The 24240-nt window shown below is 39.4% G+C and overlaps 1 protein-coding gene across 2 annotated transcripts in view; it reads left to right on the top strand.

Annotated features, from left to right (window-relative positions):
• The window catches only part of CYSLTR1 (cysteinyl leukotriene receptor 1), a 57649-nt gene that overhangs the window by 25094 nt on the left and 8315 nt on the right, over positions 1–24240 (top strand). The window contains exon 1 of one of the 2 annotated variants that reach the window (XM_059883562.1): positions 19995–23998. The gene's annotated coding sequence lies outside the window, so the exon portion shown is untranslated. 2 annotated transcript variants of the gene reach the window in all.

The raw sequence follows: 24240 nt of genomic DNA on the forward strand, positions 1-24240 counted from the left end.
TTTTCCAGTGGTCGTGTATGGATGTGAGAGTTGGGCTGTGAAGAAAGCTGAGGGCCAAAGAATTGATGCTTTTGAACTGTGGTGATGGAATAGACTCTTGAGAGTCTCTTGGACTGCAAGGAGATCCAACCAGTCCATTCTAAAGATCAGTCCTGGGTGTTCTTTGGAAGGAATGATGCTAAAACTGAAAGTCCAGTACTTTGGCCACCTCATGTGAAGAGTTGACTCATTGGAAAAGACTCTGATGCTGGGAGGAATTGGGGGCAGGAGGAGAAGGGGACAACAGAGGATGAGATGGCTGGATGGCATCACCAACTCGATGGACATGAATTTAAGTGAACTCCAGGAATTGGTGATGGACAGGGAGGCCTGGCATGCTGCAATTCATGGGGTCGCAAAGAGTCGGACACGACTGAGCAACTGAACTGAACTAAACTGATTCTGTATTGGTGTTCTTCTTTCTGGCTTACTTCATTCTGTATAATAGGCTCCAGTTTCATCCAGTCAAGATTCAAAGGTATTCTTTTTAATGGCTGAGTAATACTCCATTGTGTGTATGTACCACAGCTTTCTTATCCATTCATCTGCTGATGGACATCTAGGTTGCTTCCATGTCCTGGCTATTATAAACAGTGCTGCGATGAACATTGGGGTACACGTGTCTCTTTCAATTCTGGTTTCCTCGGTGTGTATGCCTAGCAGTGGGATTGCTGGGTCATAAGGCAGTTCTATTTCCAGTTTTTTAAGGAATCTCCACACTGTTCTCCATAGTGGCTGTACTAGTTTGCATTCCCACCAACAGTGTAAGAGGGTTCCCTTTTCTCCGCACCCTCTCCAGCATTTATTGCTTGTAGACTTTAGTATAGCAGCCATTCTGACTGGCGTGAGACGATACCTCACTGTGGTTTTGATTTGCGTTTCTCTGATAATGAGTGATGTTGAGCATCTTTTCATGTGTTTGTTAGCCATCTGTATGTCTTCTTTGGAGAAATGTCTGCTTAGTTCTTTGACCCATTTTTTGATTGGGTCATTTAGTTTCTGGAATTGAGCTACAGGGTTTGCTTATATATTTTTGAGATTAATTCTTTGTCAGTTGCTTCATTTGCTATTATTTTCTCTCATTCTGAAGGCTGTCTTTTCACCTTGCTTATAGTTTCCTTTGTTGTGCAGAAGCTTTTAATTGTAATTAGGTCCCATTTGTTTATATTTGCTTTTATTTCCAATATTCTGTGAGGTAGGTCATAAGGGTCCTTCTATGGTTTATGTCGGTGAGTGTTTTGCTTATGTTCTCCTCTAGCAGTTTTATAGTTTCTTGTCTTAAGTTTAGATCTTTAATTCATTTTGAGTTTATTTTTGTATATGGTGTTAGAAAGTGTTCTAGTTTCATTCTTTACAAGTGGTTGACCAGTTTTCCCAGAACCACTTGTTAAAGAGATTGTCCTTTCTCCATTGTATATTCTTGCCTCCTTTGTCAAAGATAAGGTGTCAATAGGTGCATGGATTTATTTCTGGGCTTTTTATTTTGTTCCATTTATCTATATTTCTATCTTTGTGCCAGTACCATACTGTCTTGATGACTGTGGCTTTGTAGTAGAGCCTGAAGTCAGGCAGGCTGATTCCTCCAGTTCCATTCTCCTTTCTCAAGATTGCTTTGGCTATTCAAAGTTTTTTGTATTTCCATACAAATTGTGAAATTATTTGTTCTAGTTCTCTGAAAAGTACCGTTGATAGCTTGATAGGGTTGCATTGAATCTATAGATTGCTTTGGGTAGTATACTCATTTTCAATATATTGATGCTTCCAATCCATGAACACAGTATACTTCTCCATCTATTAATGTCCTCTTTGATTTCTTTCATCAGTGTTTTATAGTTTTCTATATATAGGTCTTTAGTTTCTTTAGGTAGATATATTCCTAAGTATTTTATTCTTTTCATTGCAATGGTGAATGGAATTGTTTCCTTAATTTCTCTTTCTATTTTCTTATTATTAGTGTATAGGAATGCAAGGGATTTCTGTGTGTTAATTTTATATCCTGCAACTTTACTATATTCATTGATTAGCTCTAGTAATTTTCTTGTGGAGTCTTTAGGGTTTTCTATGTAGAGGATCATGTCATCTGCAAACAGTGAGAGTTTTACTTCTTCTTTTCCAATTTGGATTCCTTTTATTTCTTTTTATGCTCTGATTGCTGTGGCCCAAACTTCCAAAACTATGTTGAATAGCAGTGGTGAAAGTGGACACCCTTGTCTTTTTCCTGACTTTAGGGGAAATGCTTTCAATTTTTCACCATTGAGGATAATGTTTGCTGTGGGTTTGTCATATATACCTTTATTATCTTGAGGTATGTTCCATCTATTCCTTCTTTCTGGAGGGTTTTTTTTCATAAATGGGTGTTGAAATTTGTCAAAGGCTTTCTCTGCATCTATTGAGATAATCATATGGCTTTTAGTTTTCAATTTTTTAATGTGGTGTATTACACTGATTGATTTGCAGATATTGAAGAATCCTTGCATCCCTGGCATAAAGCCCACTTGGTCATGATGTATGATCTTTTTAACGTGTTGTTAGATTCTGATTGCTAGAATTTTGTTAATGATATTTGCATCTATGTTCATCAGTGATATTGGCCTGTAGTTTTCTTTTTTGTGTTATCTTTGTCAGGTTTTGGTATTAGGGTGATGGTAGCCTCATAGAATGAGTTTGGAAGTTTACCTTCCTCTGCCATTTTCTGGAAGAGTTTGAGTAGGATAGGTGTTAGCTCTTCTCTAAATTTTTGGTAGAATTCAGCTGTGAAGCCATCTGGACCTGGGCTTTTGTTTGAAGATTTTTAATTATAGTTTCAATTTCCGTGCTTGTGATGGGTCTGTTTAGATTTTCTATTTCTTCCTGCTTCCGTTTTGGAAAGTTGTACTTTTCAAAGAATTTGTCCATTTCTTCCCAGTTGCCCATTTTGTTGACATATAATTACTAATAGTAGTCTCTTATGATCCTTTGAATTTCTGTGTTGTCTGTTGTGATCTCTCCACTTTCATTTACAATTTTATTGATGTGATTTTTCTCCCTTTGATTCTTGATGAGTCTGGCTAATGGTTTGTCAATTTTTTTTTATCCTCTCAAAGAACCAGCTTTTGGCTTTGTTGATTTTTGCTGGTCTCTTTTGTTTCTTTTGCATTTATTTCTGCCCTAATTTTTAAGAGTTCTTTCCTTCTACTAACCCTGGGGTCCTTCATTTCTTCCTTTCTAGTTGCTTTAGGTGTAGAGTTAGGTTATTTTTTTGACTTTTTTCTTGTTTCTTGAGGTATGCCTGTATTGCTATGAACCTTCCCCTTTGCACTGCTTTTACAGTGTCCCACAGGTTTTGGGTTGTTGTGTTTTCATTTTCATTCACTTCTATGCATATTTTGATTTCTTTTTTTATTTCTTCTGTCATTTTTTGGTTATTCAGCAGCGTGTTGTTCAGCCTCCATATGTTGGAATTTTTAGTGTTTTTTTTTTTCTCCTGTAATTAAGATCTAATCTTACTGCATTGCAGTCAGAAAAGATGCTTGGAATGATTTCAATTTTTTTGAATTTACCAAGGCTAGATTTATGGCCCAGGATGTGATATATCCTGGAGATGGCTCCGTGTGTGCTTGAGAAAAAGATGAAATTCATTGTTTTGGGATGAAATGTCCTATAGATATCATTACATCTTACTGGTCTATTGTATCATTTAAAGTTTGTGTTTCCTTGTTAATTTTCTGTTTAGTTGATCTATCCATATGTGTGAGTGGAGTATTAAAGTCTCCCACTATTATTGTGTTATTGTTAGTTTCCCCTTTCAAACATGTTACCATTTGTCTTACATATTGCGGTGCTCCTATTTTGTGTGGATATATGTTTATAATTGTTAAATATCTTCTTCTTGTATTGATCCTTTGATCATTATGTAGTGTCCTTCTTTGTCTCTTTTCACAGCCTTTGTTTTAAAGTCTATTTTATCTGATATGAGTATTGCTACTCCTGCTTTCTTTTGGTCTCTATTTGCATGGAATATCTTTTTCCATCCCTTCAGTTTCAGTCTGTATGTGTCCCTTGCATTGAGGTGGGTCTCTTATAGACAACATATATAGGGGGTCTTGTTTTTTGTCCATTCAGCCAGTCTTTGTCTTTTGGTTGGGGCATTCAACACATTTATATTTAAGGTAATTATTGATAAGTATGATTCCATTGCAATTTACTTTATTGTTTTGGGTTCGAGTTTATACACCCTTTCTGTGTTTCCTGTCTAGAGAAGATCCTTTAGCATTTGTTGGAGAGCTGGTTTGGTGGTGCTTAATTCTCTCAGCTTTTGCTTATCTGTAAAGCTTTTGATGTCTCCTTCATATTTGAATGAGATCCTTGCTGGGTACAGTAATCTGGGCTGTAGGTTATTTTCTTTTGTCACTTTAAGTATGTCCTGCCATTCCCTCCTGGCCTGAAGAGTTTCTATTGAAAGATCAGCTGTTATCCTTATGGGAATCCCCTTGTTTGTTATTTGTTGTTTTTCCCTTGCTGTTTTTAATATTTGTTCTTTGTGTTTGATCTTTGTTAATTTCATTAATATGTGTCGTGGGGTGTTTCGCCTTGGGCTTTTCCTGTTTGGGACTCTCTGGGTTTCTTGGACTTGGGTGATTATTTCCTTCCTCATTTTAGGCAAGTTTTCAACTATTATCTCCTCAAGTATTTTCTCATGGTCTTTCTTTCTGTCTTCTTCTGGGACTCCTATGATTCGAATGTTGGGACATTTAACATTGTCCTGGAGGTCTCTGAGATTGCCCTCATTTCTTTTAATTCATTTTTTCTTTTTTCCTCTCTGATTCATTTATTTCTACCATTCTATCTTCTACCTCACTAATCCTATCTTCTGCCTCTGTTATTCTACTGTTGGTTCCCTCCAGAGTGTTTTTGATATCATTTATTTCATTATTCATTATATATTGACTCTTTTTTATTTCATCTAGGTCCTTGTTAAAACCTTTCTTCTCAATCCTTGTCTCCAGGCTATTTATCTCTGATTCCATTTTGTTTTCAAGATTTTGGATAATTTTCAATATCATTGTTCAGAATTCTTTATCAGGTAGATTCCCTGTCTCTTCCTCTTTTGTTTGGTTTGGTGGGCATTTATCCTGTTCCTTTACCTGCTGGGTATTCCTCTGTCTCTTCGTCTTGTTTATATTGGTGTGTTTGGGGTGGCCTTTCTGTATTCTGGCAGTTTGTGGAGTTCTCTTTATTGTGGACTTTCCTCACTGTGGGTGGGGTCCTACGTGTAGCTTGACAAGGTTTCCTGGTTAGGGAAGCTTGTGTCGGTGTTCTGGTGGGTGGAGCTGGATTTCTTCTCTCTGGAGTGCAATGAAGTGTCCAGTAATGAGTTGTGAGATGCCAATGTGTTTTGAGTGACTTTGGGAAGCCTGCATATTGAAGCTCAGGGCTATGTTCCTGTGTTGCTGGAGAATTTGTGTGGTATGTCTTGCTCTGGAACTTGTTGGCCCTTGGGTGGTGCTTGGTTTCAGTGTAGGTATGGAGGCAATTGATGACCTCCTGTCGATTAATGTTCCCTGGAGTCAGGAGTTCTCTGGTGTTCTCAGGATTTGGACTTAAGCCTCCTGCTTCTGGTTTTCAGTCTTATTTTTACCATAGTCTCAAGATTTCTCCATCTATACAGCACCTTTGATAAAACATCTAGGTTAAAAATGAAAAGTTTCTCCACAGTGAGGAACACCCAGAGAGGTTCACAGAGTTAGAGAAGAGAAGAGGGAGTAGGGAGATAGAGGTGACCAGGATGAGATGAGTTGGAATCAAAAGAGGAGAGAGCAAGCTAGCCAGTAATCAATTCCCTATGTACTCTCCACAGTCGGGAACACTCAGAGAGGTTTACTGAGTTACATAGAGAAGAGAAGAGGAAGGAAGGAGACATTGGTGGCTGGGAGGATAAAGGGGGGAATCAAAAGGAGAGAGACAGATCCAGCCAGTAATCAGTTTCCTAAGTGTTCTCCACCATCTGGAACACATAAGGAGATTCACAGAGTTGGGTAGAGAAGAGAAGGGGGAGGAAGTAGATAGAGGCGACCTGATGGAGAACAAGGGAGAGTGTAAAGGGGGAGAGAGCAGTCAAGCCAGTAATCTTGCTTCCAAGTTAAAATGGGTACTTAAGACTGGGTTCTTAAAGGTACAAAATTCATAACAAATACCAAAAAGAAGACAGGGAGGCCTGACGTGCTGTGATTCATGGGGTCACAAAGAGTCGGGCACTACTGAGAGACTGAACTGAACTGCACCAAAAAGCAAAGATTAAATATCCAGAGTAGAGGTTGGATTTTCAAAAATGCAGTATTAAAGAAAAAAAAATAACAAAGTCACAAAAATTATGAAATATATATTTATGAAGTTTGCTTTAAAAATAGGGTCTTTTTTGCAAAAAAAAAATTTTGTAGGTTCTAAAAATGAAAATTAAAGGAGTAATAGAAGACTTAAAATTGAAAAAAATGTTTTTTTTTTTTTAAATTAAAGAATGATAGTAAAAATGTATCTAGGACTTTCTCTGGTGTTGTGGGCAGTGTGGGGTCAATTCATTTTTGGATAGTTCCTTGATCTGGCTTATATTTCTCATATCTATAGACCCCTTTCTATGTAGTCGGTACTAACTGCAGGGTTTTTATCTGTTGCTCCTGTCACTTCTACGGAGGTTCAGTCTGGTTTATCTTCTTCTGTTTGCTGGTCTCTTCAGTGTCTAATTTCCGCCCTGACACAAAGGGGGGAGGTGGTGGACAATTTTTTTAGGCTCGCTTGTTCAGTCGTGCTGTCGGGAGGGAGGGACGCTGCAAACAAATAACACTGGCATGTGCTTGCAGTGTCTTGGCCGCACTGGGTTTGCCCCCGACTCACGGTGTGTGTGCTTTTCCTGTCTACACTGCTTAGGCTCTAGGTTGCTCTGCCAGGAACTGTCTGAGGCCAGCCCTGGGTTGTATGCACTTCCCAGGTCTAAGCCACTCGGGTTCAGGTACTCGGGTAGTCCTCAGTGATGCAGACTCAGTTGGGCCTGCGTTTTATGCCCTTCCCAGGTCCAAGCAGCTCAGGTGACCAGGTGTTTGGTGAGCACAGTTGCTGCGACTTATTGCCTCCCCAGTCCCTGCCACTTGGTTCTCTGGGTGTACAACTGGCACACCTTCTCAGGCGGATGTTGACCATTCAGAATGCCAAGAAGTCTTGGTTAGCAATGAACCCTGCTTGCAATTTGATAGATAATGCCTCTGTAGGGCCGCAATTGCCCCCTTCCGGCTCTGGCTGCCCTCACCTGCCTGTCACGGGGGAGGGGAGGTAGGGGGTGGGCCTGTCTGCACCCAGCTAGCTCTGCTTAGTCCTTTGTTCTGTGAGCAGTCTTGACAGTGTCTTAGGTTAGGGCTTTTCGCATAGCTCTAGTCAGTCCTTTGTTCTGTGAGTGGGCCTGGCGGTGTCTTAAGTTAGTGCTTTTCACGTGGTAGCTATCCCACAATCTAGTTTGCTATCCCAAGTTAGTTCCCTCAGATTGCCCTCGGGGCATTCAGGCCCAGTCCTTACTCGAAGCAATGCAGCCGGCGCCTCCCTGCTCAACCCCCACTTGCTAGTGGGGGATGCGGGTGTCTGTGCTGCTTCTCCGCTGGGGGAGTTACCATTGGGCTTGTAATCTGTGGGGTTTAATTATTTATTTATTTTTCCTCCCAGCTTTGTTGCCCTCTGTGGTTCCAAGGCTCGCCCAGACTGGTCAGTGAGAGTGTTTCCTGGTGTTTGGAAACGTCTCTCTCTTTTAATAATCCCTTCCCAGGACAGAGCTCCGTCCCTACCTCTTTTGTCTCTCTTTTTGTCTTTTATATTTTTTCCTACCTCCTTTCGAAGACAATGGGCTGCTTTTCTTGGTGCCTGATGACCTCTGCCAGCATTCAGAAGTTGTTTTGTGGAATTTACTCAGCATTCAAATGTTCTCTTGACGAATTTGTGGGAGAGAAAGTGGTCTCCCTGTCCTATTCCTCCACCCTCTTAGGACCGCCTCTAAAGACTAACGTTAGTGTAGCATTTGCTTTCCTTTTTCTTTTTTGTTTGTGTATCAATTGTAGATTTTTGGTTTATGATTACCATGAGAATTTTATATAGCAGTCTATATATAAACAAAACTATTTTAAGTTACTGGTATTTTAATTTCAATTCAATTTCAATTCAATTCAATTTCTTTAAATTCAATGCAATTCTTATTTCCTGCATTTGTGTTCTCCTCTTCTCATGGTTTTTGGTTTTGATATCATACTTGTGTGTGGATGATTTCTTAATCTTACTATATGTTTACCTTTATCTGTGAGCTCTTCAATTTGTTATGTTCTTGTTTCTAATAATGGCCTTTTCTTTGTTGCTTAGAGAAATTCCTTTAGCATTTGTTGCAAAACAGGTCTAGTGATTAGCTTTTGCTTGTTCATAACATTTTTATTTCTCCATTACATCTGAAGGAGAGCCTTACTAGATGAAGCATTCCTGGTTATAGGTTCTTTCCTGTCATCATTTTAAATATATTTTGCACTGCCTCCTGATAAGAAATGAGCTGATAAACTTATGGCACTTCCCTTGTATGTTATTTGTTGCTTTCCCCTTGTTCTCTCTAATATTGTTTCTTTGTCTTTAATTTTTATCAATTCAATCACTATGTGTCTCATAGTGTTTCTCCTTGGGTTTATCCTGCCTGGGACTCTCTACATTTTCTAGACTTAGGTGATTGTTTTCTTTCCCATGTTAGGGAAGTTTTCAACTATTATCTCTTTCACTGTTTTCTCAGGTCTTTTCTATATATATTCTCCTCTGCTGCTGCTGCTAAGTCACATCAGTCGTGTCTGACTCTGTGTGACCCCAGAGACGGCAGCCCACCAGGCTCCCCCGTCCCCAGGATTCTCCAGGCAAGAACACTGGAGTGGGTTGCCATTTCCTTCTGTAATGCATTTAGGTGAAAAGTGAAAGTGAAGTCACTCAGTCGTGTCCGACTCTAGCGACCCCATGGACTGCAGCCTACCAGGCTCCTCCGTCCATGGGATTTTCTAGGCAAAAGTACTGGAGTGGGATGCCATTGCCTTCTCCGATTCTCCTCTGGGACCTCTATAATGTAAATGTTGGTGCATTTGACATTGTACCAGAGATCTCTCTTTCTTTCCTCATATCTTTTCCTTCTTTTTTCTTTATTCTATTCCATGGCAGTGATTTCCACCAGTCTGTCTTCCAATTCACTTCTGTATTCTTATGCTTCAGCTCTTCTGCTATTGATTCCTTCTAGTATATTTCTCATTTCAGTTATTATATTATTCATTTCTGTCTGTTTGTTCTTTAGCACTTCTGGAAAAGTGAAAGTGTTAGTTGCTCAGTCGTGTCTGACTCTCTGTGATCCCATAGACTGTAGCCTGCCAGGCTCCTATGTCCATTGAATTACCCAGGCAAGAATACTGGAGTGGGTAGCCATTCCCTTCTCCAGGGTATGTTCCCGATCCAGAGATTGAACCTGGATCTCCCACATTTGCAGGTTGATTCTTTGCTGTCTGAGCCACCAGGGAAGCCCTTAGTTCTTACAAGTCTTTGTTAAACATGTCTTGTATCTTCTCAGTCTGTGCCTCCATTATTTTTTTGAGAACTTGGATCGTCTTCACTACCATTACTCTGAATTTCTTTTCCAGTAGATTGCCTATCTTTGCTTCATTTAGTTTTTCTTCTGAGGTTTATTCTTGATCTTCTCTTTAGGACATACTCCTCTGCCATCTCATCTAACTTTCTGTGATAGCAGTTTCTTTTCTGCAGGATGCAGGGTTATATTTCTTCTTGCTTCTTCTGTCTGTCCTCTGCTGGATGAAGCTGGTAAGAGGCTTGTGTAGGCTTCCTGTGGGAGGACGTGGTTTCTGCCCAGTGATGAGTGCAGCTGGGTTTTGTCCCTCTGTTGAGCAGAGCTGTGCTCAGGAAGACTTTATTTAAGTGGCCTGTCTGCTGATGGATGGGGCTGTGTACCTGTTCTGTTGGTTGTTTGGCCTGAAACATCCCAGCACTAAAGCCTACTGGCTATTGGGTAGGACTAGTTCTTGTGGGAGAATGGAGGCCTCCAGGAGGGCTCATGCCAATGAGTGCTCACCAGAGCTGCTGCTGCCAGTGTCATTTTCCCTGCAGTGAGCCACATCCACTCCTTACCTCCAAAGAAGACCCTCTAGTACTAGCAGGTAGGTCTTTCCCAATCTCTTATGAGGTCACTGCTTTTTTCTTGGTGCACGCTAGACCTTGTGGATGCCCTCCAAGAATGGAGTTTCTGTTTCTCCAGTCCTGTGGAATTCCTGCACTCAAACCCTGCTGTCCTTCAAAATCAGAATCTCTGGGGGATCCTCCTCCCATTGATAGGCCCCAAGTCTGTGAAGCCTGACATGGAGATCAGGACTTTCACTCCTATGGGAGAACTTCTATGGTATCAATATTTTCCAGTTTGTGAGTCACCCACCTAACAGGTGTGGGATTTTATTTTATCATGATCACACCTCTCCTACTGTCTTATTGTGGCTTCTTCTTTGTCTTGGATAAAGGAAATCTTTTATTTTTTTTTTCAGGTACCAACAGTTTTTTGTCAATGGTTGTTCAGCAGTTAGTTGTCATTTTGGTGTTTTTATGAGAAAGGGCGAGCTCCCATCCTACTCTGTCATCTTGCTGGCAAGTCCTAACTTCCTATGTTTTGGAAAACAAAATAGACTCATTATACATTTCCACCTATATCCTTAGTCCTTATAGAAAGCATATCTATCCCCTAATTCAGACTATTTTGATTTCTTGGATCCTTAACAACCCAAATAAGTGAGTTCTTCTTCACAATTAAAATGATTTGCAATTTGTTTACTCCAACAAAATGCTATCAGTAATGTGAAGTCCCCAAATTTAGATTAACATAGATGCTCTTCTTTGTATATCTTCAAAAATGTTCTCACACTCTTCTGGGAAACAAATTCCAGAATTAAGTTCATCTCCTAAGATGATTTTAGTTCCAAATGCCATAAAGTAAACAAACTCTAACTTCTCACCCGGCTGATCAAAGTTGACCCTAGCATCTCCTTTGATTAGAATTGTTAGAAATATTAAGTATACCTGACTACCCCCCAAGATATTACTTATAAAAATGTTTGTGATTTGTTCAGATAGGACAAATAACAAAGTAAAAATAAATGTTTCATTTCTCAAGAGATTATCCAAGTGGTGTACAGCTGGAGGTGGGCCCAACAAGGAAAAGGTTGGGTGGAAACCACGGATACTTGTAAATGATGACTGGATAACCTAAAAATAAGCTAAACTTAAGCAAGTTATTGACCTATTTTGGTGATTCACTATAATATACAAAATTGATATGCCTGTCAAGATCAGAATTTTAAACTGGCATATCAAGGTAACCTTGTCCTTAAACCTAATTTTCCCAAGAGTCACTGTTTCAATAATTAAGCTGTCATTTTAATTCTACAGAATATCTTAGCTTGAGATAACTGCATATCCAAAAATATGCCACAGATTGTTTCAAGGCTCTCTTTCTAAGAGCCCTAAGCTCTCCTTAGTACTTACTGGTGGCTTTATTCTTTCTCCAGATTCTTTCTTTGGCCTCTGCCATTATTACCTTTCTCTGTGAAAGAGAAGATTCACTGGATAGGAGGCTAGTGCTAGATTGTGGATGGAACTGCCTGGAATTTAGGGTGGGGTCTTGATTATAGTTACTTACAGACTCTTGAGAAATCAAACAACAAGGTCTAAAATGAGTAGTTCAATACAGATCACCAACAGGCACATGAAAAGGTACTCAACATCATTCATTATTACAGAAATTAAAATCAAAACTACAAGGAGGTATCACCTTGCACCAGTCAGAATGGCCATCATCAAAAAATCTACAAACAATAAATGCTGGAGAGGATGTAGAGAAAAGGGAACACTCCTACACTGTTGATGGAAATTTAAATTGATACAGCCACTATGGAGAACAGTATGAAGGTTCCTTTAAAAACTAAAAATAGAGTTACCATATGTATGGTATGTAATCCATACCAATCCTCAGCATACATCCAGAGTTACCATATGTATGGTGTGTAATCCATCCCAATCCTCAGCATACATCCAGAAAAAACACTAATTTGAAAAACATATATGCACCCCAATGTCATAGCAGCACTATTTACAATAACCAAGAAGCACAGAAGCAGCCTAAATGTCCATCAACAGATGATGGATAAAGAAAATCTGGGGTATGCATGTACACACACACATAGAAACACAATGGAATGTTACTCAGTCATAAAAATCTTGAAATAATGTCATTTTCAGCAACATGGATGGACATAGAGATTATCATACTAAGTAAAGTCAGACAGAGAAAGACAAATATCATATGTTATCACTTATATGTGGGATCTTTAAAAAATGATACAAATGAACTTATTTACAAAACAGAAATAGACTCACAGATGTAGAAAACAAACCTATGGTTATCAAATAGGAAAGGAGGGGAGGAATAAATTATGAGTTTGGGATTAACAGATACCCACTACTATATACAAATAGATAAACAATAAGGACCTACTGTATAGCACAGGGAATTATATTCTCTACCTATAATAACTAAAATGGAAAATAATCTGAAAATAAATATATATTATATCCATATATATACATATGTATATGTATATATAAAACAATCACTGTGCTATACATCTGAAATTAACATAACATTGTAAGTCAACTGTATTTCAATTTTAAAAATGACTGGTTGGACAGTGGTGTGTAAGATGATGTTGAAAAGAAAGAGCCTGAAATTAAGGACGCATGAAAGACATCTCCAGGAATTACAAACAGTTCAGCATGGTTGAAATACAAAGTACATGTGAAAGGTAGGAGATTATTGTTAAGTCATCTACATCTGAGGTAATTAGAGTCAGGATAGAAGAAGCAGCAGTAGGAAAGAAAAGGAATTGAGTGGAAAAAGACCAAGACTTGGTGTCAGATTGTATAAATGTTAGCTGGAACTGGAGCAAAATTGCAAAGCCACATCCTTTCTCTCTTCACCCCCAGCTTCCCACATTTGTGCTGTTTTCCCTATATTTAATTTTAACTTCAGTGTCATCAGATCTCAGATTTCTATTACCTTCCTCTCTTTTTCTCTTTCCCCATGAGTTTTAGCAAAACCCTCCCAGACTCCTACCATCTAACTAGATGACACGGTCTGATAAATTTGTCATTTTAACAGAAATCAAAGCCTCTTAAAAATTCTGAAGAGTAGATTCTGGCCCTCAGCTAAGATATGGACAGATGAATTGTTGGTCCTGGAACTCTAAAGCCATATGATCGAGCTGGATGAGCATCACATATGAGACGATTTTTTTTAAAGGGACCAACAGGAGGAGGTCCTAAGATGGCAGAGGAATAGGATGGGGAGACCACTTTCTCCCCCACAAATTAATCAAAAGAACATTTGAAAGCTGAGTAAATTCCACAAAACAACTTCTGAATGCTGGCAGAGGACATCAGGCACCCAGAAAAGCAGTCCATTATCTTCATACTGCTACTGCTAAGTCACTTCAGTCATGTCCGACTCTGTGCGACCCCATAGACGGCAGCCCACCAGGTTCCCCCGTCCCTGGGATTCTCCAGACAATAACACTGGAGTGGGTTGCCATTTCCTTCTCTAATGCATGAAAGTGAAAAATGAAAGTGAAGTTGCTCAGTTGTGTCCGACCCTCAGTGACCCCATGGACTGCAGCCTTCCAGGCTCCTCCATCCATGGGATTTTCCAGGCAAGAGTACTGGAGTGGGGTGCCATTGCTTTCTCCGTTGTCTTCAAAAGGAGGTAGGAAAAATATAAAAGATAAAAAGAGACAAAAGAGGTAGAGATGGGGCTCCAACCTGGGAAAGGAGTTTTTAAAAAGAAGTTTCCAAACACCAGGAAACACTCTCACTGCTGAGTCTGTGGCGAGCCTTGGAACCACAGAGGGCAACGTAGCCGAGAGGAAAAATAAATAATTAAAATGCACAGATTACGTGCCCAACGGTAATTCCCCCAGCAGAGAAGCAGCACAGACACATGCATCCGCCACTAGCAAGCGGGGGTTGGGCAGGGAGGCCTGGGCTGCATTGCTTAGAGTGAGGACCAAGCCTGAATGCCCCAAGGGCAATCTGAGGGAACTACCTTGGATACCAAACCAGACTGTAGGATAGCCACCACGCAAAAAGCCCTAACGTAAGACACTGTCAGGACTGCTCACAGAACAAAGGACTGAGCAGAGTTAGCCCAGCCCAGCCCCCTTCCTGTTGACATGCAGGCAAGGGCAGCCACAGCCAGAAGGGGGCAATCACGGCCCCAGAGAGGGATTATCTATGAAACTGCAAGTAGGCTTCATTGCTAACCAAGACTTCTTGGGATTCTAGACAGTCAATATCTGCCTGAGAAGGTGTGCTGGTTGTACACCCAGAAAACCAAGCAGCAGGGACAGGGGAGGCGATAAGTCGCAGCAATTGCGCTCGCTAAACACCTGGTCACCTCAGCTGCTCAGACCTGGGAAGGGCATAAAACACAGGCCCAATCAAGTCTGTGCCTCTGGGGACTACCCGAGTACCTGAATTGAGCGGCTTAGACCTGGGAAGTGCATACAACTTGGGCTGGGCTCAGTTCCCAGCAGAGCAGTCTAGAGCCTAAGCAGTATAGACAGGGAAAGCACACACGCTGTGAGCAGGGGGCAAACTTAGTGTGGCTGAGACACTGCGAGCACCTGCCAGTATTATTCGTTTGCAGTGTCCCTCCCTCCCCACAGAATGACTGAACAAGTGAGCCTAAAAAAGTGTCCACCACCGCCCCCTTGTGTCAGGGCGGAAATTAGACACTGAAGAGACCAGCAAACAGAAGAAGCTAAAACAGAGGGAACCTCCCTGGAAGTGACAGGTGCAATAGATTAAAACCCTGTAGTTAGTACTGACTACATAGGAAGGGGCATATAGATATTGAGAAATATAAGCCAGATCAAGGAACTATCCAAAAATAAACCGACCCCACACTGCCCACAACAACACCAGAGAAAGTCCTAGATATATTTTTACTATTTTTACTATCATTCTTTAATTTTTTTAATTTTTTTTATTTTTAAGTCCTCTACTACTCCTTTACTTTTCATTTTTATAACCTACTATGACTTTGCAAAAAAAAAAAAGACCCTATTTTTTAAAGCAAACTTTATATATATATATATATATATTATAATTCTTGTGACTTTGTTGTTTTTTTGTTTGTTTGTTTAATATTGTATTTTTGAAAATCCAACCTCTACTCTAGATTTTTAATCTTTGCTTTTTGGTATTTGTTATCAATTTTGTACTTTTAAGAACCCATTCTTCATTACTCATTTTTGCTTGGGAGTGAGATCACTGGCCTGATTGCTCACTCCCCCTTTGGATTCTTTTTTTTCTCCACCAGGTAGCCTCTATCTCCTCCCTCCCTCTTCTCTTCTCTACCCAACTCTATGAATCACTTTGTGTGTTCCAGACTGTGGAGAACACTTAGGGAACTGATTACTGACTCTATCCTTTTGATTCCCCCATTTTATCCTCCTGGCCATCTCTATCTCCTTCCTCCCTCTTCTCTTCTCTTCTCTTCTCTGTATAATTGCGTGAACATCTCTGAGTAGTCCAGACTGTGGAGGGCACATAGGGAAGTGATTACTGGCTAGCTTGCTCTCTCCTCTTTTGATTCCAACTCATCTCATCCTGGTCACCTTTATCTCCCTACTCCCTCTTCTCTTCTCCATGTAACTCTGTGTACCTCTCCGGGTGTCCCTTACTGTGGAGAAAATTTCATCTTTAACCTAGATGTTTTATCAAAGGTGCTGTATAGATGGAGAAATCTTGAGACTATGGTAAAAATAAGACTGAAAACCAGAAGCAGGAGGCTTAAGTCCAAATCCTGAGAACACCAGAGAACTCCTGACTCCAGTGAACATTAATCGACAGGAGGTCATCAATCGCCTCCATACCTACACTGAAACCAAGCACCACCCAAGGGCCAACAAGTTCCAGAGCAAGACATACCACACAAATTCTCCAGCAACACAGGAACATAGCCCTGAACTTCAATATGCAGATTGCCCAAAGTCACTCAAAACCCGTTGACGTCTCACAACTCATTACTGGACACTTCATTGTACTCCAGAGAGAAGAAATCCAGCCCCACTCACCAGAACACCGACACAAGCTTCCCTAACCAGGAAACCTTGTCAAGCCACCCATAGGATCCCACCCACAGTAAGGAAACTCCACAATAAAGAGAACTCCACAAACTGCCAGAATACAGAAAGGACACCCCAAGCACACCAATATAAACAAGACGAAGAGACAGACGAATACCCAGCAGGTAAAAGAACAGCATAAATGCCCACCAAACCAAACAAAAGAGGAAGAGACAGGGAATCTACCTGATAAAGAATTCTGAACAATGATAGTGAAAATTATCCAAAATCTTGAACAAAATGGAGTCACAGATAAATAGCCTGGAGACAAGGATTGAGAAGAAAAGTCTAACAAGGACCTAGATGAAATAAAAAAGAGTCAATATATAATGAATAATGAAATAAATGATATCAAAAACACTCTGGAGGGAACCAACAGTAGAATAACAGAGGCAGAAGATAGGATTAGTGAGGTAGAAGATAGAATGGTAAGAAATAAATGAATCAGAGAGGAAAAAAGAAAAACGAATTAAAAGAAATGAGGACAATCTCAGAGACCTCTGGAACAATGTTAAATGCCCCAACATTCGAATCATAGGAGTCCCAGAAGAAGACAGAAAGAAAGACCATGAGAAAATACTTGAGGAGATAATAGTTGAAAACTTGCCTAAAATGGGGAAGGAAATAATCACCCAAATCCAAGAAACCCGGAGAGTCCCAAACAGGATAAACCCAAGGCGAAACACCCCAAGACACATACTAATGAAATTAACAAAGATCAAACACAAAGAACAAATATTAAAAGCAGCAAGGGAAAAACAACAAATAACACACAAGAGGATTCCCGTAAAGATAACAGCTGGTCTTTCAGTAGAAACTCTTCAGGCCAGGAGGGAATGGCAGGACATACTTAAAGTGACAAAAGAAAATAGCCTACAGCCCAGATTACTGTACCCAGCAAGGATCTCCTTCAAATATGAAGGAGACATCAAAAGCTTTACAGATTAGCAAAAGCTGAGAGAATTCAGCACCACCAAACCAGTTCTCCAACATATGCTAAAGGATCTTCTCTAGACAGGAAACACAAAAAGGGTGTATAAACACGAATCCAAAACAATAAAGTAAATGGCAATGGGGTCATACTTATCAATAATTACCTTAAACGTAAATGTGTTGAATGCCCTAAGCAAAAGACAAAGACTGGCTGAATGGATAAAAAAAACAAGACCCATAAATATGTTGTCTACAAGAGACCCACCTCAAAACAAGGGACACATACAGACTGAAAGTGAAGGGTTGGAAAAAGATATTCCAAGCAAATAGAGACTAAAAGAAAGCAGGAGTAGCAATATTCATATCAGATAAAATAGACTTTAAAACAAAGGCTGTGAAAAGAGACAAAGAAGGACACTACATAATGATCAAAGGATCAATCCAAGAAGAAGATATAACAATTATAAATATATATGCACCCAACATAGGAGCACCACAATATGTAAGACAAATGTTAACATGTATAAAAGGGGAAATTAACAATAACACAATAATAGTGGGAGACTTCTCCAGGATAGATCACATCCTGGGCCATAAATCTAGCCTTAGTAAATTCAAAAAAAATGACATCATTTCAAGCATCTTTTCTGACCACAATGCAGTAAGCTTAAATCTCAATTACAGGAGAAAAACTACAAAAATTCCAACATACGGAGGCTGAACAACACACTGCTGAATAACGAACAAATCACAGAAGAAACCAAAAAAGAAATCAAAATTTTCATAGAAACTAATGAAAATGAAAACACAACAACCCAAAACCTATGGGACACTGTAAAAGCAGTGCAAAGGGGAAGGTTCATAGCAATACAGGCATACTAAAGAAACGAGAAAAAAGTCAAAGAAATAACCTAACTCTACATCTAAAGCAACTAGAAAAGGAAGAAATGAAGAACCCCAGGGTTAGTAGAAGGAAAGAAATCGTAAAAATTAGGGCAGAAATAAATGCAAAAGAAACAAAAGAGACCAGCAAAAATCAACAAAGCCAAAATCTGGTTCTTTGAGAGGATAAATAAAATTGACAAACCATTAGCCAGACTCATCAGTAAACAAAGGGAGAAGAATCAAATCAATAAAATTGGAAACGAAAATGGAAAGATCACAACAGACAACACAGAAATTCAAAGGATCATAAGAGACTACTATCAACAATTATATGCCAATAAAATGGACAACGTGGAAGAAATGGACAAATTCTTCAAAAAGTACAACTTTCCAAAATTGAACCAGGAAGAAATAGAAATCTTAACAGACCCATCAGAAGCATGGAAATTGAAACTAAAATCAGAAATCTTCCAGCAAACAAAAGCCCAGGTCCAGATGGCTTCACAGCTGAATTCTACCAAAAATTTAGAGAAGAGCTAAAACCTATCCCACTCAAACTCTTCCAGAAAATGGCAAAGGGAGGTAAACTTCCAAACTCATTCTATGAGGCCACCATCACCCTAATAACAAGACCTGACAAACATGCCACAAAAAAAGAAAACTACAGGCCAATATCACTGATGAATATAGATGCAAATATCATTAACAAAATTCAGAATCCAACAACACATTAAAAAGATCATACATCATGACCACGTGGGCTTTATGCCAGGGATGCAAGGATTCTTCAATATCTGCAAATCAATCAGTGTAATACACCACATTAAAAAATTGAAAACTAAAAGCCATATGATTATCTCAATAGATTCAGAGAAAGCCTTTGACAAAGTTCAACATCCATTTTTTATTAAAAAAAAAAAATCTCCAGAAAGCAGGAATAGATGGAACATACCTCAAGATAATAAAAGCTATATATGACAAACCCACAGCAAACATTATCTTCAATGGTGAAAAATTGAAAGCATTTCCCCTAAAGTCAGGAACAAGACAAGGGTGCCCACTTTCACCACTACTATTCAACATAGTTTTGGAAGTTTGGGCCACAACAATCAGAGCGTAAAAAGAAATAAAAGGAATACAGATTGGAAAAGAAGAAGCAAAACTCTCACTGTTTGCAGATGACATGATCCTCTACATAGAAAACCCTAAAGACTCCACAAGAAAATTACTAGAGCTAATCAATGAATATAGTAAAGTTGCAGGATATAAAATCAACACAGAGAAATCCCTTGCATTCCTATACACTAATAATGAGAAAATAGAAAGAGAAATTAAGGAAACAATTCCATTCACCAATGCAATGAAAAGAATAAAATACTTAAGAATATATCTACCTAAAGAAACTAAAGACCTATATATAGAAAACTATAAAACACTGGTGAAAGAAATCAAAGAGGACGCTAATAGATGGAGAAATATACCATGTTCATGGATCAGAAAAATCAATATAGTGAAAATGAGTATACTATCCAAAGCAATCTATAGATTCAATGCAATCCCTATCAAGCTACCAACAGTATTTGTCACAGAGCTAGAACAAATAATTTCACAATTTGTATGGAAATACAAAAAACCTCGAATAGCCAAAGCAATCTTGAGAAAGAAGAATGGACCTGGAGGAATCAACCTTGCTGACATCAGGCTCTACTACAAAGCCACAGTCATCAGGACAGTATGGTACTGGCACAAAGACAGAAATATAGATCAATGGAACAAAATAGAAAGCCCAGAGATAAATCCACGCACCTATGGACACCTTATCTTTGACAAAGGAGGCAAGAATATACAATGGATTAAAGACAATCTCTTTAACAAGTGGTGCTGGGAAAACTGGTCAACCACTTGTAAAAGAATGAAACAAGAACACTTTCTAACACCATACACAAAAATAAACTCAAAATGGATTAAAGATCTCAAAGTAAGACCAGAAACTATAAAACTCCTAGAGGAGAACATAGGCAAAACACTCTCCGACATACATCACAGCAGGATCCTCTATGACCCACCTCCAAGAATATTGGAAATAAAAGCAAAAATAAACAAATGGGACCTAATTAAACTTAAAAGCTTCTGCACAACAAAGGAAACTCTAAGCTAGGTGAAAAGACAGCCTTCAGAATGGGAGAAAATAATAGCAAATGAAGCAACTGACAAACAACTAATCTCAAAAATATACAAGCAACTCCTACAGCTCAACTCAAGAAAAATAAATGACCCAATCAAAAAATGGGCCAAAGAACTAAATAGACATTTCTCCAAAGAAGACATACAGATGGCTAACAAGCACATGAAAAGATGCTCAATATCACTCATTATCAGAGAAATGCAAATCAAAACCACAATGAGGTACCATTTCACGCCAGTCAGAATGTCTGTGATCCAAAAGTCTACAAGCAATAAATGCTGGAGAGGGGGTGGAGAAAAGGGAACCCTCTTACACTGTTGGTGGGGATGCAAACTAGTACAGCCACTATGGAGAACAGTGTGGAGATTCCTTAAAAAACTGGAAATAGAATTGCCTTATGATCCAGCAATCCCACTGCTGGGCATACACACTGAGGAAATCAGAATTGAAAGACACATGTGTACCCCAATGTTCATCGCAGCACTGTTTATAATAGCCAGGACATGGAAGCAACCTAGATGTCCATCAGCAGATGAATGGATAAGAAAGCTGTAGTACATATACACAATAGAGTATTACTCAGCCATTAAAAAGAATACATTTGAATCAGCTTTAATGAGGTGGATGAAACTGGAGCCTATTATACAGAGTGAAGTAAGCCAGAAAGAAAAACACCAATACAGTATGCTGCTGCTGCTGCTGCTGCTAAGTCGCTTCAGTCGTGTCCGACTCTGTGCAACCCCATAGATGGCAGCCCAACAGGCTCCACCACCCCTTGGATTCTCCAGTCAAGAACACTGGAGTGGGTTGCCATTTCCTTCTCCAATGCATGGAAGTGAAAAGTGAAAGTGAAGTCGTTCAGTCGTGTCCCACTCTTCGTGACCCCATGGACTGCAGCCCACCAGGCTCCTCCATCCGTGGGATTCTCCAGGCAAGAGTACTGGAGTTGGGTGCCATTGCCTTCTCCGCCAATACAGTATTCTAATGCATATATATGGAATTTAGAAAGATGGTAACGATAACCTTGTATGCGAGACAGCAAGTGACACAGATGTATAGAACAGTCTTTTGGACTCTGTGAGAGAGGGCGAAGGTGGGATGATTTGGGAGAATGGCACTGAAATATGTATAATATCGTATGTGAAACGAATCGCCAGTCCAGGTTTGATGTATGATACAGAATGCTCAGGGCTGGTGCACTGGGATGTCCCAGAGGGATGGTATGAGGAGGGAGGTGGGAGGGGGGTTCAGGATGGGGAACATATGTCCACCAGTGGAGGATTCATGTTAGTGTGTGGCAAAACCAATACAATATTGTAAAGTAATTAGCCTCCAATTAAAATGAATACATTTGTATTTTTAAAAAAATAAAATAAAAGGGACCAACAAAGAAGACTTAAGCAGTTTCTCCCTTGCAGGCTATGAAGAATGGTGACCATACTGCCAGAATATATTGTTATTTGTTAGAAAACAAAGCGGGTAAGGTCAAGGAAAAAAAAAAAAAAGACCTTTGAGCCCTAGAAAGTCCAGTAACTTTACATTGCAAAATTAGCACTTAGTTTAGAAACCACTATCAAAGTTAAAACTGTTGTGCTACCTTTAGAGGGCCTGAAGAAACCTGTATCCTGAGCACAGCTGATATATTCAAAGAGGAATGAAGTGATACTTTCTCTCAGATGTTCACCTGAGAGAAACTCAGGGAACACCTAGAAGTCTTAAATCAAGTTCACAAACAACTTATGTCTGGTTCCTCTTTATTGAAGCTGTAAATCTCTTAACTTATGTGCTCTTTTTTTCTAAGATGAAAAATAAAGAATACTTGGTTTTTGCCCTTTAAGGCTAGTGGGACTGCCCAGTAGAAAGAACAGTGAAGTTTAAATTGAATAACCACAGAGATGAGTATGACATGAAACAATCAGTAAAAATTATCAAGGAAAGTACAAACAAAATAATGTAGGACTTCAAAGGAAAGAAATATTAAATTGGATCAGGAATGGCTTTTTTTTTTTTAATATAAGCAAAAAAGAGGCACAGTTACTATTTTCATTTAATAGAAGATACTAGCCTGGGGACTATCTGAGGATGCTATAGATCACTAGCTCTACCTGGGCCACACTTAGAAGGCACAACAGTATATAAGTCATCCTCATTCATAAATAGTTTTATTGCAGCAAAAATAAAGGGTATGGTATATGAATCGGGACCTTATATTCTCAGGTTTTTCCAGTGGTTATATATGGATGTGAGAGTTGGACTGTGAAGAAAGCTGAGCGCCGAAGAATTGATGCTTTTGAACTGTGGTGTTGGAGAAGGCTCTTGACAGTCCCTTGGACTGCAAAGAGATCCAACCAGTCCATTCTGAAGGAGATCAGTCCTGGGTGTTCTTTGGAAGGAATGATGCTAAAGCTGAAACTCCAGTACTTTGGCCACCTCATGTGAAGAGTTGACTCACTGGAAAAGACTCTGATGCTGGGAGGGATTGGGGGCAGGAGGAGAAGGGGATGACAGAGGATGAGATGGCTGGATGGCATCACTGACTCGATGGACATGAGTCTGTGTGAACTCCAGGAGTTGGTGATGGACAGGGAGGCCTGGAGTGCTGCGATTCATGGGGTCGCAAAGAATCGGACACGACTGAGCGACTGAACTGAACTGAACTGATTCTCGGGTTATCTTTGGGAACTCCTACTTACTTGTTCACTGAAGCTTGACCAGGTTACAGATCAATGGAGGCTAAGGGCTGATGCAAGGAGAGTAGATAGATGATGATGATAATGAAGATAGATAGATAAACTGATAGACAGATAGATAGATAGATATACATGTACTAGAGGAGCCAAATAAAAATTTGAGTACCTCCTGAAATAAATAATTGAACCCAAAAGTTATATATCCACACATTTACTTTATTGCCTCATTTTCCCTCACCCAATCACCCAGACAAGAATGGTAGAATCCAATTTTGGCAGAAGCTGATGTCAGAGACAAGAGTTCTCAAGTAAACAAAAAGAAAAGAGGGGCAAAGCGTAAGAGTATTGAATGTCTACTATATGCAAACTCAGAATTTCTAAAGGAAATTTCTAAAGGAACCATGGAAGACACTTCAAAATCCCAAACTTCAGGAAACATTACATTGTTGCCCAGGCAATGTGACCTTTACTCACTTGTCCATGTACAGAGAGAAGGCTAAATTGTAGTTGTACAGCTACCATAAACTTGGACAATTAGTACATTAGCCTAGTAAAAGTACACTTCTCATAGATGGGTCTTAGAAATTCAAAAACTTTCTCTTTCCACACTGGGGAGAAATATAAGCTTTGTCTAAACACAAAACTGTGACAGAGCCAAAGTTAATTTTCACCTAAAGAAAATGACTGAAATCATATAATTCCTGGATTAGAAAGGTTATTTTTATTAAATAGTCAGTCAGTATCTTTATTGATTAAAGAGCCCCAGGATAAGCTAAATCCCCAAAGAAGTTCTAATGCCTGAATAACAAAATATAAAAGCCAACTCTGTTTGAGTAATTTCCCACCTGCAATGCTTACTTCCTCCAGACTGCTAGTAGAAGCTTACTTATGTCAACTCCTTGCCTGGGGATGAAAGGAAAATTCTGCGAGAGAGAAGAAATTGGAGAATATTTGAAAAATGATTATCTGAATATGCGGTGGACTCAAACATCAATATCATAGCTGTGGGTTCAGATTCCTACTTTTTAAACTGTTTCATATTTTGCATTTTCTTTATTTTCATTTTGATTTTCCTTTTTTTCAGTAGAGTTCCTTTGGAAAGTTCCAACCTATTTTAAACTTGCTAAGGTCCATCTAGTCAAAGCTGTGGTTTTTCCAGTAGTCACGTATGAATGTGAGGGTTGGACTATAAAGAAAGCTGAGAGCCAAAGAATTTATGCTTTTGAACTGTGGTGTTGGCAAAGAC

The sequence above is a fragment of the Bos taurus genome, chromosome X, assembly GCF_002263795.3.
Source record: "Bos taurus isolate L1 Dominette 01449 registration number 42190680 breed Hereford chromosome X, ARS-UCD2.0, whole genome shotgun sequence".
Classification (NCBI taxonomy): domain Eukaryota; kingdom Metazoa; phylum Chordata; class Mammalia; order Artiodactyla; family Bovidae; genus Bos; species Bos taurus.